This window comes from Montipora capricornis, chromosome 7 (genome assembly GCF_036669925.1).
Source record: "Montipora capricornis isolate CH-2021 chromosome 7, ASM3666992v2, whole genome shotgun sequence".
Lineage (NCBI taxonomy): Eukaryota > Metazoa > Cnidaria > Anthozoa > Scleractinia > Acroporidae > Montipora > Montipora capricornis.
In genome coordinates this window covers 19,279,515-19,292,014 of record NC_090889.1, presented here as the reverse complement: position 1 = coordinate 19,292,014, position 12,500 = coordinate 19,279,515, and the positions used below count along the sequence as shown (strand labels likewise).

Here is a 12,500-nt window from a genome sequence, read left to right as displayed (position 1 = left end):
TTCCTCGACTCGGCGTCATATGTGGGTTGCGTTTGTTGGTTCTGTACTCTGCACCGAGAGGTTTTCTCCGGGTACTCCGGTTTCCCCTCTCCTCAAAAACCAACATATGACTTGTTGTGTTAATTGTTAATATCACTTGACAGTGTCCCCAATTAGTGCTCCAGCGCTAGATCTACTAGACACTTAAAGTTCCTTTCCTTTTTCTGATTGGTTTACTCAATCTCGATTATCAGCTCATATACCATCGTTTGACCTTATATGGCAAATGATTGCGCAAAGCTAAAATTATCTTCGCCGGAAAGCGAATTTTCTCTCGGAATAAAGGAAAAGGAAAACGTTTTTGTGGAAAGTTTGGATCAATTCCGACGTTTAGAAGTACGCGAAAAGGTAAGCAGAAGTGTTTTTGTGATGACCCTGCGTCTGTCTGACCACCAGGTGTTACACAACATCGCATCTTCATCAAGTTTTTTCTATTTCGCTTGGATTTTCTCGCTTTTTTTGCTCGTATTTCAAAGGTACTTCCAAACGTTTGGAGTTTAAGGAATTAATAAAACAATTATTCCATTCGCGCTTGTTGGATATGAGACTGGTTATAGCCAACTCGGCGCTACGCGTCTCAGCTCGATGGCTATTTACCATCTCATATCTAAGTTGAAATCGCGCTCATGGAATAATTGTTAATTAATTTTACTCGTCCCCTCGCGATTACCCATAATAATTGCTCACGGGCCCATGCAATTACATACACTAATTCACTCTTGGCTCCATAGAGTCACATTTGAAGCGAGGCCTCACAACGTATTTATCATATTGAAGCTTAATATAATAAGTTTCCAAACATGCCAAAAGCAATATTCTTTGCATGGAATTTTCCCCAAAACATGAGGGAACGAACAAAACAGTTTTGGAGACTCCTCAAATATGACACTTCAAAAATGACTTCTCAAATTACAAGGAAATCTATGTAATTCAAATCAGGATGGAAAGTTTCTCTTTTTCTCTTGATCTTCTTTTATCGTAAAAAAACCCGATGAGATTTGAAAAATTACTTGAGGTTGAGCAAAGGCTTAGCCTGACTCCCTTCATGGCCTCAAACTTTATATTTTGCGACGGTAACACTTTAATGATATTTAATATTAATGTTGTATATTTTGTTGCATTCACCTGCCTTTCCTCCGATCTCTTCAATAATAATTAGTATCTTCTGACGTGCCGCACAATATGTGCACGCGCTTGAACGGCATACTTTGCATATGCCGAAGCTTACTGCGCTAAGGGTGCGTTCGATTGACCGTATTCCGGAATAGGAATACAGTACATGGAATTGAAGTTAGAAATCCTTCGTTCTTACGTAGATTCACATTAAAATTATCAAACTTCCGCTAAAATGCTATTTTAAAGATATCTTTATTATCCTTGTTGCTTCAAAACGCCAAACATACCGTTTTAAATCATCTCTCTACGTATTCTTATTTCGCAATAGGGTCAATCGAACGCACCCTAAGTAAATTTACTCAGTGAATGCGACTTGGATATGAGTCGGCTCTGACCAATCTGTTCATACTTAACAAGCGCCATTGGAAATTGTTTTTTGACGAAAACGAAACGGCTGGGTTTATGGAAATTGCGGGTAGGCCTCCCGGTATAACTTGAATTTCTTTAGGTTGGGAAAAGTAAGTGCATTCGTTCTGTACTTGATTTGACAACCAAAATTAAGTGAGCCAACGAGAGTGCCACAAATGACTAAAATATTGTCCGAATTCGAAAATTTAACAATATTAATTGCCTCTTCGTGTCCATAGGTTTAGATAACAAAATAGTTGTCTCAATGTGTCTTTCGCTGCTTGTCTCACTTCTTTCATCTTCCAAAAATACAAAATTGGATTTAGAGTTGAGTTGAAAAACATATACAATGCAAGAAAAAAGCCGGACGACTGTTTTGTTTGAATTTCTCGATATGCAAATGGCGATACAACCGCATACGGGGAAAAACAAATTACTAATGCCAATTGCAACCACATTGTAGTCGACAATGTCTTTTTGTATCGTGTCATATGCAATGGAATTCTCTTTTTTGCTTGTTCCTGAGCTTGTTCTTGTGCTTGAGTTTGATGATGACGAAGCCTAAGGAAAATCCTGCTGTAACAGTAGATGGATATCATCAAACAAAGTAGTGTACCCGCAGCAATGAAAGTTTCCCATGCGATGTGGCTGCAAAACCCAAGTGCGACAATTCCAAAACCAAAACAGACCCAAGAGAGAATAAGAAACACATACACTCTCCTTGATGTCACAACATGTCTCTACCTAAGTCCTAATAACAACGCCAGAAGTCTGTCCACGCTTATGGCAGTTATTGTCCACATTGATACTGGAAGCAGAATAGTGCTCCCTATCATATGAACAAAATAGAAATAGTGGCAAACCTGCCACCATTCTTGCACCATGGAAATCCAGTAAGTAACGTCAGTTATTTCTACGACGCCAACAAAGAGATCGCTTACCACCAAATTTCGAAGCAAGACTTTGGAAGGTGGATGAATCGAGGTTACCTTGGGAAGCGCGATTAGGATAAGAGTGTTTGCCGCAATTGTAGTAAACGCAATAACAATGTTGACGCCTGACAAACATATCAGTTGCTTATGTAAGCCTCTGGTGAATTCTTCCAAGCAGAATACGCTAGCGTTGAATGCTGTCAGAGTCATTCTCATCCAACCACTGACGAATACGCCGCCTTTACAAGAAACTTCAAGCTGAAAATTTCTTTAGCGTATTATCCCTCTTTTGGGTAGAAAAAGCTTCAAACGTAAATTTTGCGGACGCGTTTTGGTGGTCCCGAGGTAAAAAAAGGGAACTTATGCAGTCAGACAATTAAAAACTTAACATGAACAGAACGGGCGTGTGGTCAGGACTTAGAAACTGTCGTGATAGCATTGAATTACTCAGGAATCGAAATTACGAGGAAAGTGCTCTAAGACGAGGCAGATGTTCTTGAAAATTGAATAATGATTAGTCACTAATTACATGATAAGCACTAGCTTAATTACCATCGTGCTGAAATAAAGTGGATGTATATATGTATGCACTGGCCTGTCATGTTTAGAAGGATTGTTAGGAAGAAACACAAAAACTCCTTTACTTATTATCAATCAAAATTACGAGAAAAGTGGTTGAATATGAAGCAGTTGTTCATGAAAACTGGCCGGGATAATAAGTAGTCACCGGCCTGTCAAATTTAGAATGAATGTTAAGCGATAGTTAGAAACATACAAACTCCTTTAAAGTTAACTACGCGGTCACTGTTCCCTCGAGAAAACTGTTACTTCTTATGATGCGCACGGTGAGTCCTGAAAAAAGTGAGATGGAAAATTTTCCCAACAAGAAAATTCTGGAAACCGTTTCTCTTTGAGGTAAAATTAGTTGAAGGCACCTGTTGAATGAAATGAAATAAGTTATTATTCGTTTTTGAGTTAGAGACTATATAAACAAACTCCTTTGAAAATAACTTTGCCAACTTGGTATAACATGAGCAGAAATATCCATCTTTTAAAATGAGAGCAATATACAGCCAATGGGAGGATAAGTGAAAAAACACAAAATACAAAAATCTACAACAAAAAAAAAAAACAGATAAATATATATGTATATATAAGACGCCGGCGTTTGGAGGAATTTTTTAGATACTTCAGGCAGGCAATTTGTTAAGCTGCGTATTTTTCTCCCTTTTGGGTAAATAAAGCGAAAAAAAAAGTAAATGTTTGGCCATCTTATGAACTGTGGTGTGGCCAGGAAGAAGAAATTGTCGAATTGGCCGATAACACTTAATCTTTCGAGGATATTAGTTGAATGTGAATAAATCAGCTGTTCATACAAGAAGATAGAATAATTAATTGATCACGCGCTTGCCATGTTTAGAAAGGTTGTTACTATTAGAGACACTTACTCCTTTAAACCAAATAACGTCGCTTTTTTAATGGGCACAGTCAATCAGAAACGATTTCGTAAAAAAACGTATTTCTCTATTGATTCTTTAAAAATTGATTTGATTATTTGAGATTTTGTCAAAAAAGAGAATGGATCTCTTTCAGTAATATTTTGTTGAATTTCAAATTATACTCGTTTGTGAATCTTGAACTATTTATTGGCTATTTTATTTTTAGGTTTTCACCTTTTTGTTGTACGTTAAGATATTAGTTAGATCTACTTTCATTTTTTATCGTTTTCAATTTTTTCTCTGTTGTAATTCTTTTGTAATTCTAATGAGCTCATGCAGTGCTGATTCATGAACCTTTTACAAAAAATATTTCCTTAATTCACTTCACGTTCCAATTAACTTTGTTCTTCATGTTCTTACTAAGCAGATTTTATTGAGCAGTAGGGAAGGACTATCTAATGCTAATATTTTTTAGAACGGGGATGCTTTTTGCAAGAAACTGCTGTTCATCGAGACCTCTAAAGACAAAAAGTAAGAAGATAAATTACCCATTTTAGGCATCGATGGCTACCGTCATTTTGAAGAGAACATGAATAGAGTAACAATTCAGAGATTAGGTTTTTAAGTGCTTGGCGAGGAATTCCAAATATTGGTTTTTTTTTCCAAACAACTTTCTATCGTGATTGGTGCTCGTGGAAGCATATCAAAAGGTGCAGAGACCTTGTTTGGCAAGCTAGATGTACCTGACTCTCTTGGAAGTGTACATTTATCGGCCATCCTTGGAACTGCTCACCTGTTGTGGAAAGTGTTGTCTCTCTAAGCTACGGGGACTTGCTGAGACACAATAAACATTTCCTAGTAGAAAACCCGACAACTGGAGAGAATGGAATAATAATAATAATAATAATAATAATAATAATAATAATAATAATAATAATAATAATAATAATAATAATCTTTATTTAACTATTTTAAAAGAAATGGACGGGGGTGGCTGTTATCTTATTCAGTTCTTCAGTAGTAGCTTCGTTTCTTCTCGACTTGAGGGACCTTAAACTGTCTGGTGGGAGACCACTAAGTCTTAAACATCTTTTCTGAGTACGCTCCACCTCGTCTTTTAGGTATTAAGGAATTCCTCTCCACAAGGGAGCACCAAGGGTGGTATAGATGCTGAGGCCAACCTCTGCACTCTCGTAGGTACAATATCCGCTTCGAAGATTTAAATTTTTGGTAATGTTTGCTTTTCATTTAAGGTCATTTTGGAACCAAACTCCTAACAGCTTGAAATGATTAATTCTCTCGATGGCAGTTGATTCGATTTGGAGCAGTGAGGGTTCTGAAGTTTGACGAAAGTTGATCCACATGTCTTTAGTCTTCTTTAATTTTATTGCCATCTTTTTATCGTCCACCCATGCACGCACAGAGTCCAGTACACTTTTCATATCGCCAGGAGCCCATTAGTAGGAGCCTCCATATGCAGTAGATCTTTGAGTCAACCTTTGCCCATATCTTTCTATTTTTAGAACGAACCCTTGAGCAGGAGACTCTCATTTACATAAATTTACATCAATTTGCACGATTTAAATACATTTTTACTGCTTTATTTGTGTTCGTTAGACAATGACTCTACTCTGACTGGCCTTTTAAAACAGTGCGTGCAGAGCCGAGGAACTCGTGGCGTTCTAAAAATAGAAAGATACGGGCAAAGGTTGACTCACAAGGGCGTGTATGAGAGGGGCAAGCTCCTACTCATGGGCTCCTGATATCGCTGATGTCATCAGGTTGTACGCACGAGTAGATGGTGCTATCGTCGGCGTATTACTGGCTTCAATGTTGTTTTCAAGATTGTCCATGTAGATGTTAAAAAGGATGGTGAGATGACAGACCCCTGAGGGACACCGGCCGGACAAAGAGCATCAAACGAGCCCTCTTCTCCGAGTCTAACTTGCTGAGTTCTGCCTTCTTGGAAGCTCTTTAACCATAACCAAATATATTTGTTGATGTTCCTTAATGCAAGCTTCTCCAAGAGAATCTTGTGGTTCACTAAGTCAAACGCTTTCCTGAAGTCGATAAATAAGGCGTGGACACCTTTCCTGCCGGATTTTTTGGTTGTATGTGGCGTCAAACCAATCTTAAAAAAATGTAATAAGTGCAGACACAGTAGAGCGACCATTTGTAAATGTGTGTTGGTTGTCCCTTGAAGAAGAAGAATAAGAATATAGAGTATGCATCTGACAAATATGTTGACCAGCTCAGTCTCGGAACATACAACAGTGTTGATAGCACGCAAGCCTCAAAAGACAGATATATTGGAAAAAGTAGAGTGCAGACTTGTTCCCTACTTTATTGCTAAGTTTTGACATAGCTGTTGAGGCCTTTTCCAATCCTTTGTTGATCTCCTCAGCAAAAGGAAAGTTGCCTGTCACAATTGCACCAAGATAGGTAAAATTGTCTAGTATATTGATTCTATGGATGGTATTTTGGCCCAGGGTGTATGCTTTTTAGGTTGATGCAGAGATCAAAAGCACTGCCCGCTTTAGACATTGGAGTTCTACCTGACTGTTAGTAACTGAGCTCATGGATAAGTAGGCAGCGTACTTTGCTTTTTGCCTTGAGTCCCTAAAGGTTAAACAATTTGCCGTCCGACCTTGAGTGAATTAATCGAAGGTAAACACCTTCGCAAGAAGACTTACAGTTGTAAGACCTTAACAAAAATATCCCAAAAAAGGATCTAAATTCCCAGTCTTTTTCCCTAAAAATCCCACCAAAAATCCCTAAATATCCCAAAATTTTCTGAAAATCTCTATTTATCTCACGATTTTTTTTCAAGACTATCTGTTTTTCTCGAGCGACTCTGGGCTATACGTCATCTTCGAATTCAATAGAAATTGAACTCACTGAAGCTTCACTTGGCTCCTCCGCCATGTCAATTTAATTAATTAAATGTAATTTATTCACCACAATTCAACAAATACAAACAACTAATCTACATTAGAAGTTACGAGAAAAGAAAAAATGAAGTGGGGTGGCAGGAGAGAGGAACAGAACTTTCATCCTAATTGAGACCTAACCCCTATAATACGATAAATTAAAAATGACACAATAAATAGGAATGATGGGATGCATTTGAGGTAGGAGACACCACTGCACAACTGGATTGCAGCCTAGCAGTCACCAATTAGTATACAATGGGACAAAACTATCGTTTCATAGGAAGATTAAACAAAACGGCGAAGAAAATAAATCAATTTTTCTTCAAAATCGTTTGAAAATCCACAGCAAATCCCATTTATTTTTAAAAATCCACAAAGTCCGGCTTTTTGTGTCTAGGCCTAGAGTATCGCAAGGAACGCATTGAACCGATGAAAGAAACTAAAATTTCCGAAGGCCATGGGATAGAGTTGGCGTGGACACCTTCGAACACATGCAAGAATAAAAGTTATCGTTGTAAACTATTTCTCACGAGATGTAGAGATTTTTTTTGTTCAGTGTCAAAGAACATGAATGTTTCCCAGACTGTCTTGCAGTTGAAGAGAATATTCAGCATTTGCTGTCCTCATTTTACGTTCATGCGTGGTTGGGTGAGATCAGATATGGACTGACAGCGGCTGCCAGGGGTACCTTTTCTACAGGTTGACGTCCGCGATCTCACTCCAGAGAAGAAATTGTAATCCGCCATGGGACTGTAAGTGATATAATCGCATGATTTGGAATAAGGACAAAATAGGCCAAGTCCGAGTTCATGTCTGCCTCCTCTTCAAAGCGAGTCTAAGTGCAAAGTTTCTGTGATGGTGATTAGTTCTACTTAACATATAAACAAAAACTAAGTATCATGAAAAAAAAATCTCACTTAGACTCGCTTTGAAGAGGAGGCAGACGAGCTCGGAAATGGCCCATTGCATAAGCATGTAATTAACAAGTGCTTATTTATTAGAAATTGCACGAGACAAATAATGTGATTACTTAATAATAATTCACACGACAAAAATCGAGATGATTAAGCGGAAGCATCGCAATCACGGAAAAATTGGACCTTGGATTGAGCCAACCAGGGCTTGCATTTGATTGGCTATCAATGCAACAATTTCACCGTTATTGCGCTATTTCATCTTTCTGCACGCTGTTTGGGATTAATTGACGTGCTCTCAGCCAATCAATGCCCTAAAATGTTTTCTTGTATATTATTAGTGGTATACAAATCTACAAAACTACTATTTTAACCATTATAAATGATGAATCAGTTGTGTTCCGTGTTATTCATTTGGATGCCAGGTGTTTCTTAATAACTTGTAATTATTTGAGGTGAAGTCCGTCTACTTTGTAGCAGAAATCATTACCCTGTCAAAATAATTTTAAAGGGGGGATTTTCCATGCCTGCTAAAAATTCCAAATCAATCATTGTAAAACTTTCTTTTTTCACTGCAATACTATATTATCGTATTTCGCCAGAAATAATGAGGCAGCGTCAAATACCGAGAACGGATCACGCATTGTAAACCATGTTCCGCACAGAGGGGGGTTGATGTATCTTTAGAAACCCCTGCAACACGTATTTAAGTCCATAAACCCGCATTGACACAAACGAGTTCGATTCATCTGGCTTTTATCAGTTGTTTACTTTCTTGTCATGGCATTTCCATACTTTAAATTCGTTAGTCAATGTATCAACAGCGTGCATTGACCCTTATGTAAAGCAAGTGAAGCCTTAAATATTACAAATTAAAGGTAATCTGTCAATCACGAAATAACAATTCGTATCTATTGTGACGTGCTGCACCATATTTGTAAGCCCCTTTAAGTTATTTCATATATGCCAAAGCTTACTGCAATAGTAAAAAATTTCTAATGAGTGCACGATGGCTCAGTATGCTATAATCAATCTAATATCGAACAAGCGCAAATGGAATATTTTCAAACAAAATGTTGATATATTCTGAACGTTTAGATAATTGGAAAGTTCGCTCCTCGTCAAAACATTTTTTCAGCTTGGCAACCTACACTTGGCACGATCATACGGTGTATGAGCCAATGGGAAATTTGCATGGTGACGCCATTTGACTACAAGTACCAGAATCCTTCAGGTTTCGCTTGTCTCATGCTAATTAGAGCTATTGTTATTTTTACCCCACAAGGAATACAAAATTCAAAAAAGGAGAGAAAAACAAACTGAATTCTGGTAGTTGTAGTCAAATGACGCCATCGTTTAAATTTCCTCTTAGAACGTCAGGAACACAGTATCAAAAGGTAAATAATTTGACACCAGTAAATACATCTTGGAATCTACTGGTTTGGAGAACAAACTAATTTCCTCAATGTGCCGTTTACCCCTTGTCTCACTTCTCACTTTTCATATTGAATCCAGTGACTTTTTATTTACTTTAAAGTCAAAGCTAACACATCTTTTTGCCTTAGCTTATTGTTAATAAACATTTGCTTTCATTTCAATGGACAATTTTTACTTTGTAAAGCGGCTTCAGCGTTGAAAAGCCGTTCCACATCATCATCATCAATATTATTATTATTGTTATTATTATTATTATTATTATTATTATTATTATTATTATTATTATTATTATTATTAATTATCCAGTTTTCATGAACACCTGCCTCATTTTCAACAACTTTCCTCGTAATGTTGATGACAATCCCTTTTCAAAATAAACACCATTATTATATGTAGGTGAGTGTTTTACTGGGAACTAAACCACTCGTAGATTCCATACGCCACTTCATCCGGAACCCGAGTGGCGTATTTTCCGTATGTCACCTTTGTGAGTGTCGTATCGTTCAATGACGTCACGATTCCTGCCCTTTTTTTCCTGCCTTTTTTTATAAAGCCCAGCCGTATTTGTAAAACTTGACTACTTTGAAACACAATAAAATCGGAAATATTCAATACTTAGTCTCCATATAATAAAAAGAACAGTACACGTTGGCTCGAAGATATGAATTTTATGTTCTCGTGGCAAGAACAATATCTCACTCGTTCGCTTCGCTGACTCGTGAGATATTGTTCTTGCCACTCGAACATAAAATTCATATCTTCTCGCCACCGTGTAATATCCTCTGTTTACGACATAGAAATATTCCTAACCTGCATACAGTCACATTTGAGGCGATAGCCCATTAAGGCTAAATACAATAACTTTCCAACCTTAACAAAAGCAACATTCTTTGAATGGAATCTTCCCAAAAAAAAAAGTTGAGCTTACGAACACAACCTTACTAATTAAATGTCAGGAAATATGATACCTAAAAAATGACTTCTCAAAATATAAGTAAAAAAAAAAATCAAGCCAGGATGCTAATTTCACTTATACTCTAGCTCGTCCTTCAGAGCACAAAAAAATCCCACGAGATTTTAAAACTTACTTTACGTCAGGATTAAGGAAAGGCTTAGACTCCCTTTTTGGCCTCAAACTTTGTATTTCATTACTGGAAGACTTTAATGTCATTGTTGTATTTTGCTACCGTCCGTATTGACACTTCCAACTTTAATTCACCGGTCTTTCTTCAGATCTCTTCAATAATACCTTGTATCTACTGACACGCCGCATTTGCTAGCGCGTTCACCATACTTTCTATACGCTGAAGCTTACTGCAATATTTGAAAATTACTCTAAATTAAGGGCGCGTTCGATTGACCCTATTCCAGAATAAGAATACGTGGAGTGATGATTAAAACGGTATATTTGGCGCGTTTCAAAGCAGCAAGGATAATAAAAATATGTTTATATTTATAGCATTTTAGCAGGTGTTTGACAACTTTAATGTGAACCTCCGTAAAGGCGAAGAATTTCTAACTTATATTTCATGTATTCCTATTCCGGAATACGGTCAATAAAACGCACCCTAAACGCGCCAAAGATTGACAACGCCAAAACGAAATAACCGAAAAACAATATTCATTTCCTTTTCGTGTCTATTGGTTTGCAGAACAACGACATAGTTGTCTCAATGTGTCTTTCACTGATATTCTCACGTCGTTCATCTTCCAACAGTACAAAATTGGATTTAAAGTTGAGTTGAAAAACATTAAAGTTATTGTGAGATACAACGCATGAAAAAAAAATGACGACTGTGTTCTTTGAATTTCTCGAAACGCAAACGGTGAGACAACCGCATACGGCAAAAAACAAATTACTAATGCCAATTGCAACCACATTGTAGTCGACACTGTCTTTTTGTATCGTGTAATATTCAATGGAACTCTTTCAGTTGCTTGCTCCTGAGTTTGTTCTTGTACTTGAGTTTGGTGATGACGAAGCCTGAGGAAAATCCTGCCATAACAGTAGATGGATATTATCAGACAAAGCAGTGTACTCGCAGCAATGAAAATCTCCCATGCTATGTGGCTGTAAAATCCAAGTGCGACAATTCCGATACCAAAACAGACCCAGAAGGAGAGTAGAAACACATACACTCGTCTTACGGTCACAACTTGTCGGTACCTAAGTCCTAATAACAACGCCAGAAGTCTGTCCACGCTTATGGCAGTTATTGTCCACAGTGAAACTGGAAACAAAATAGTGCCTCCTATCAGATGCGCGAAATAGAAATCGTGACAAACCTGCCACCATTCTTGCACCATGGAGATCCAGTAAATAACGATAGTTATTTCTACGATGCCGACACAGAGATCGCTTACCACCAAATTTCGAAGCAAGACTTTGGAAGGTGGATGAATCGAGGTTACCTTGGGAAGCGATAGTAGGATAAGAGTGTTTGCTGTAATTGTAGTCAACGCAACAACAATGTTAACGACTGAAAAACATATCAGTTGCTTATGTAAGCCTCTGGTTAATTCTTCCAAGCAGAATACGCTAGCGTCGAATGTTGTCAGAGTCATTCTCATCCAAAAGTTCACGATGATTCCGCCACTTTTACAAGAAACCACTAGCTGAGAATCTCGTTAGCGGGTATTATCGCTCTTTTGCGTGAATAAAGCGGTAACAGTAACTTTGTGAAAGTGTTTTGGTGATCCAGAGAGATAAATGGAGAACTCATACAGCGAGACAACATGAACTGACGTGTGCATGGTCAGAACTGAAACGGAAACTTTTGCAATCGCATTGCCTGTTTGCAATCAACTGGAAAGTAGGAGGAAATTGAGGCAGGTGTCATGTCACTAATGAAACTGAACTGGATAATTGGTTACGAGCCTGTCAAGTTAAGAACAATCGTCAGCGAGAAACGTAGAAATTCCTTGAGAGCCTTACACCACACTATTTGCTCGAGAAAACTGCATGTTTTATGATATGTACGGTGAATCGGGAAAGAAATGATATGGAAAATTTTGCCGACGAGAAAATGCTGGAAATAGTTTCCTTCAGGTCACTCTTTCATGTAAATTTAGTTTAATACAGCTGTTGACAGAAACGGAATAACTTTGAAATAATTATTGGTAGTCACTAAAACAAGGAATGACCTAAAATGATATAAAATGATTTAAAATGACCTAAAATGACCTAAAATGAACCACAACGGTATCTAAAATGACCTAAAATGATCTAAAATGATCTAAAATGACCTTGAAAGCTGTACACCCGCTATTTGCAGGAGAAAA

At 37.5% G+C, this 12,500-nt stretch overlaps 1 long non-coding RNA gene across 1 annotated transcript in view; it reads left to right on the top strand.

The window, feature by feature from the left end:
* The first annotated feature begins 326 nt into the window (after positions 1–326).
* LOC138057600 (uncharacterized) overlaps positions 327–12,500 on the top strand; it is a 34,976-nt gene continuing 22,802 nt past the window's right edge. Inside the window, exons 1-2 of the long non-coding RNA XR_011133691.1 lie at positions 327–387; positions 5,056–5,131. This is a non-coding gene — a long non-coding RNA (uncharacterized lncRNA). The remainder of the gene's footprint in view (positions 388–5,055; positions 5,132–12,500) is intronic.